This window comes from Haliotis rufescens, unplaced genomic scaffold (assembly GCF_023055435.1).
Source record: "Haliotis rufescens isolate VD_foot unplaced genomic scaffold, xgHalRufe1.0.p SCAF_1, whole genome shotgun sequence".
Lineage (NCBI taxonomy): Eukaryota > Metazoa > Mollusca > Gastropoda > Lepetellida > Haliotidae > Haliotis > Haliotis rufescens.
In genome coordinates, this window is record NW_025963779.1 from 40,670,316 (window position 1) to 40,676,315 (window position 6,000).

General features: G+C 46.1%; 1 protein-coding gene across 2 annotated transcripts in view; it reads right to left on the reverse strand.

Moving 5' to 3' along the window:
• LOC124121883 (sodium/calcium exchanger 2-like) overlaps positions 1 to 5,249 on the reverse strand; it is a 207,098-nt gene extending 201,849 nt beyond the window's left edge. For both annotated transcript variants that reach the window (XM_046484971.2, XM_048396519.1), the window contains exon 1: positions 4,960 to 5,249. The gene's annotated coding sequence lies outside the window, so the exon portion shown is untranslated. The remainder of the gene's footprint in view (positions 1 to 4,959) is intronic.
• Between the last annotated feature and the right edge of the window lie 751 nt (positions 5,250 to 6,000).

The window sequence follows — 6,000 nt, forward strand, 5'->3', positions numbered from 1 at the left end:
CAACACACTGCATTACCTGATCAGATCGACCTCCCCAACACACTGTTATATCATATCACACCACACCGACCTCCCCAACACACTGTTATATGATATCACACCACACCGACCTTCCCAACACACTGCATTACCTGATCAGATCGACCTCCTCAACACACTGCATTACTACATCAGACCGACCTCCCCAACACACTCTTTTATCATATCACACCACACCGACCTTCCCAACACACTGTTATATCATATCACACCACACCGACCTTCCCAACACACTCTTTTATCATATCACACCACACCGACCTTCCCAACACACTGCATTACCACATCAGACCGACCTCCCCAACACACTGTTTTATCATATCACACCACACCGACCTCCCCAACACACTGTTATATGATATCACACCACACCGACCTTCCCAACACACTGCATTACCACATCAGACCGACCTCCCCAACACACTGTTATATCACATCACACCACACCGACCTCCCCAACACACTGTTATATGATATCACACCACACCGACCTTCCCAACACACTGCATTACCTGATCAGATCGACCTCCACAACACACTGTTTTATCATATCACATCAGACCGACCTCCCCAACAAACTGTTATATGATATCACACCACACCGACCTCCCCAAAACAATGCATTTCCCAACCCACCGATCTCCTCAACAAACTGTTATATCATATCACACCACACCGACCTCCCCAACACACTGTTATATCATATCACACCACACCGACCTCCCCAACACACTGTTATATCATATCACACCACACCGACCTCCCCAACACACTGTTATATCATATCACACCACACCGACCTCCCCAACACACTGTTATATCATATCACACCACACCGACCTCCCCAACACACTGTTATATCATATCACACCACACCGACCTCCCCAACACACTGTTATGTCATACCACATCAGACCGACCTCCCCAAAACAATGCATTTCCCCATCCCACCGATCTCCTCAACAAACTGTTATATCATATCACACCACACCGACCTCCCCAACACACTGTTATATCATATCACACCACACCGACCTCCCCAACACACTGTTATATCATATCACACCACACCGACCTCCCCAACACACTGTTATGTCATACCACATCAGACCGACCTCCCCAACACACTGTTATATCATATCACACCACACCGACCTCCCCAAAACAATGCATTTCCCCATCCCACCGATCTCAACACACTGTTATATCATATCACACCACACCGACCTCCCCAACACACTGTTATATCATATCACACCACACCGACCTCCCCAACACACTATTATATCATATCACACCACACCGACCCCTCCAACACACTGTTATATCATATCACACCACATCGACCTCCCCAACACACTGTTATATCATATCACACCACATCGACCTCCCCAACACACTGCATTACCACATCACACCGACCTCCCCAAAACAATGCATTTCCCCATCCCACCGATCTCCTCAACACACTGTTATATCATACCACATCACACCGACCTCCCCAACACACTGTTATGTCATACCACACCGCACTGACCCCCACCCCCCCCCCCCCCCCCAACACACTGTTATGTCATACCACATCACACCGACCTCCCCAACACACTGTTATGTCATACCACATCACACCGACCTCCCCAACACACTGTTATGTCATATCACATCACACCGACCTCCCCAACACACTGTTATATCATATCAAACCACACCGACCTCCCCAACACACTGTTATATCATATCACACCACACCGACCTCCCCAACACACTGTTATATCATATCACACCACACCGACCTCCCCAACACACTGTTATGTCATACCACATCAGACCGACCTCCCCAACACACTGTTATATCATATCACATCACACCGACCTCCCCAACACACTGTTATATCATATCACATCACACCGACCTCCCCAAAACAATGCATTTCCCCATCACACCGACCTCCCCAACACACTGTTATGTCATACCACATCACACCGACCTCCCCAACACACTGTTATGTCATACCACACCACACCGACCTCCCAAACACACTGTTATGTCATACCACACCACACCGACCTCCCCAACACACTGCATTACCACATAACACCGACCTCCCCAACACACTGCATTACCACATAACACCGACCTCCTCAACACACTGCATTGTTACTTGAGTTGATACACCACCTTTGGTTTAGGGCTTGTGGTTCTGGCTCCTGTTACCAAGTATGGGTTTTGTCAATGCACTGGTTATGATAAACAATGGATCAGACAAATGACAAAATATTGTGTTACTATTTTCAACAACATAACATTGATACAACTTTATATACTCACACCAAAAGGAACGCAACTCTAGTATGCAGTATACATGTTATTTATTTTCAACAGTGAAGACAAGAAATACTTATAGGGAAAGATTGACAAAATGACAGTTTAATGGATTAAAGGCAGTTGACATAATTGTTTTATTCAAATGTATACACAGTTTCGGGTCAATACCCAAAATGTCAGTCAATACCTGGTGTGACCACCATTAGTATTGATCACTGCCACACATCTCCTGTACATTGAGTGGATCAGACGATTTGTGAAGGCCCATGGGATCCTCCTGCATACATCCAGAGCAGCTGTGCGTAGTTCATCGGCAGTTGTAGGGACTGGGCGCACATTGTGCAGACGCCTTTGAACCTCATCCCACAAGTGTTCGATGGGGTTCAGATCAGGGCTGAGGGTTGGCCACGGTAGAACACGGATGTTGTGTTGTTGCAGAAAGGTCATGGTAGCTCTGGCAACATGGGGATGAGCGTTGTCCTGCTGGAAAATGTGTTGTTGATGTTGTGCAAAAAAATGGAACAACGTGGGGTCTGATCACTTGGTCGATATACCGCTGAGCAGTGACGCCGTGTCCCCGACCTTGACCAACATTCAGAAAGCACATGGGTCCAAGTCTCGCATTAAGTCCAATCCCTGCCCATATCATGACGCTATGTCCACTCCATGGATCCCTTTCCACAACGTTTCTGTCAGCGAAACGATCACCTCGACGCCGCCTAATTCTGACTCTTCCGTCTGCATGGGAGACACAAAAGCGACTTTCATCAGAGAAGATGACACGCCTCCACTCACGATGACGCCGATTGCGATGACCCTGTGCCCACTGAAGTCGTGCTTGTCGATGCCGTGGTTGGAGAACAGGACGACGTGCTGGTCGGCGACACCTGAAGTTGTTGGAACGGATACGTCGGATCACAGTGTCCCGGCTAATGTGTCGATTATGTGTTCCTATGGTCTGTCGAGCACTTTCACTTGCAGTTAGGAACGGATGTCGCTGGTGTTGACGGGTAATCTACCGATCTTGTCGAGGTGTGGTGACCCTAGGACGACCGCTCCGAGGAAGGTCATCTGTGGTCTGTGTAGCATTGTATTGATGCAGGAGACGGTAAATTGTGGTTATGTTAACGTTGAAATGACGGGCAACATCTTGGACAGACTCTCAAGCTTCCAAACTTCCGATAGCCTGGTTTCTCTAAATTTGAGTTAGGCGTGGCATTGTTGACCAAGGAGTGATAGGTCCAACAATCGGCCACAGTTTTATACCCACAACAGTTCGTGACAGTTCGTGGATTTTCGATTTCGCGAGAAATGAGTTCATGATACTCACATATTCATTGAAATGATGCGTTTTGGCGATTCGTTTTTTATGTTGCGTTTTTACTCGGGGCTTCCAAAATGCAACCAAAAATATTGATAACACCATCAGGCTTCACTACATGCTAAAACTCGTTTCAATTTATGGTTCCGTGTTTGCTACCTATTTGCTTAAAACCACTTGCGTTTCTTTTGCGTGTGAGTATGTGATTGGTTGGTTGGTTTGTTGTTTAACGCCGCACTCAGCAATATCCAAGCTGTGTGACGGCAGTCTGTAAATAATCGAGTTTGGACCAGAAAATCCAGTAATTAATATCATGGGCAACGATCCACGCGATTGGGATCGATGACATGCATCAACCAAGTCATCGAGCCTGACCATCCGATCCCGTTAGTCGCCTCTTCCGACAAGCATAGTCGCCTTTTACGGTAAGCATGGGTTGCTGCACTTTATATGAAGCACACTTATTGCTGAATATAGAACAATTAAGAAGAGTAATAATACTAAATACATAGGAATTGGCAAGTCGATACCGCTCATTCCCTAAGGTGTCACCCGTCAGGCATTCCATCCATAAAGACGGTTTTTTTCCGGGTCACAGCGTAACCCAAATGAAATAATCTTTATTCAGCTGTATTTTGACACCTCTACATTAAATGTCAACACAAAGAGACATGTCCATTACACCTAGGAACCCATAAGAGATTGCTTTGATGAAGATCCACGAAATTGTCTTTGACTGCTATACCTGCATATACGTGGTCTAGTGGATGGAATGTCTGCTTGGGGAGCAGAAGGTCAATGGGTCGATCCGCATCATACCACAAGACGTTAAACGATACTACTTGATGTGCCTCTGCCTGGCGATCGGCAGTTCGGCAGGGTCTAAAACAAGGACTGGTAAGCTCGGAGTCAGTATACTATGTCTGAGTAATAATGTATCCAGGTTGAACCGCAGCATGTTATCTCAGTTGGCTAGAACTCTTAAATCGGCATTAATCCGGACAAGTACAAGTACTCTCTCTCTCTCTCTCTCTCTCTCTCTCTCTCTCTCTCTCTCTCTCTCTCTCTCTCTCTCTCTCTCTCTCTCTCTCTCTCTCTCTCTCTCTCTCTCTCTCTCTCTCTCTCTCTCTGTTAGACCCCTTTCACCTCACCTCTTTATACTGACGGTTATTATTACTCCAATTGACAGTTTGCGAAGAAACCTACACACGGTGGCCAAAGAGGTACAAGTAGTTTATCGACGTGATCAGTTATCATACAAGATATGTCTTACCTTACATGAAAGTCCCTGGTCTGTCTGGTGAGTGGTCTGAGGACACTCATATATTCTTACATCTCAACAACACTACGCTGATTGCATTCCCGTTATGAGTATAAGGTATGGCGATATGTAAGTATAGGCCCACAATTGACAAGGCCTTTGTTCCATGTGCCCACAGTCCACTGATTTCCAATATACATTGTTATATCAACTACCCTACGCTACAATCAAGTGCGCACGGGATTCCTGAAGCTTGGACACGGAGAGACAATTTCTGCCTACCGATACACCACGGCTAACGCGTCATTGTGGCTGGGTGGGTGCGGAGAGAGCGACCTTCTGCCCTCCTCCCGATTCACCAATTAATATACAGATATTGAGGTACGCTGGTGTCAGTTGGACGTCACTTGTCTTCATGCTTGAATTGCACGTGAAGTCAGTGTCACCCCATGCATTCGGATTATGTACGTTGTCACTGTTGACGACCATTACACAATACAGCCCTCGTGTAACGGTGGGACGATTATGTCCGATTTTGTTTGCTTCACTGGGAAAACCGAGGCAACATGCATCGTCTCAAAGGCAACAAACTGTATCCAACAATGACAGCAGCAGACATTATTTAACTTGTAAACTGGGTAGTTGTATGTTGGAGCGTATTGAATTGAGGGCATATATACATAGATAGGTTGTGGGAAATGATCGCTGTCACTCAGGTGGCTTTCATCAAACATGGCACAGGCCTGGCTTTATATATAAGCAGATAACCCCTTGCAGGTCTACGACAAAGGCAATCTGAAAGAGATCTGTGTGTCTCTACAATCACTGCCTGAGGAATGTTCAGTCGTTATATTGGTTGTTATTGCCATAGAATATCCGTGGCGATAGTCAGTTGAAATTGTCTTTTATGTAGAACGGTTATAACCTTATCATGTTATTTTAGGCTGCTACCTAATCCTGCACCTTGCCTTTGTACACAGGGCAAGTAACCTCAGCTCCCACTACCATACATGCTATTCGTCCGCGGTTGTCAAGGCGCTAATGTACAGTATC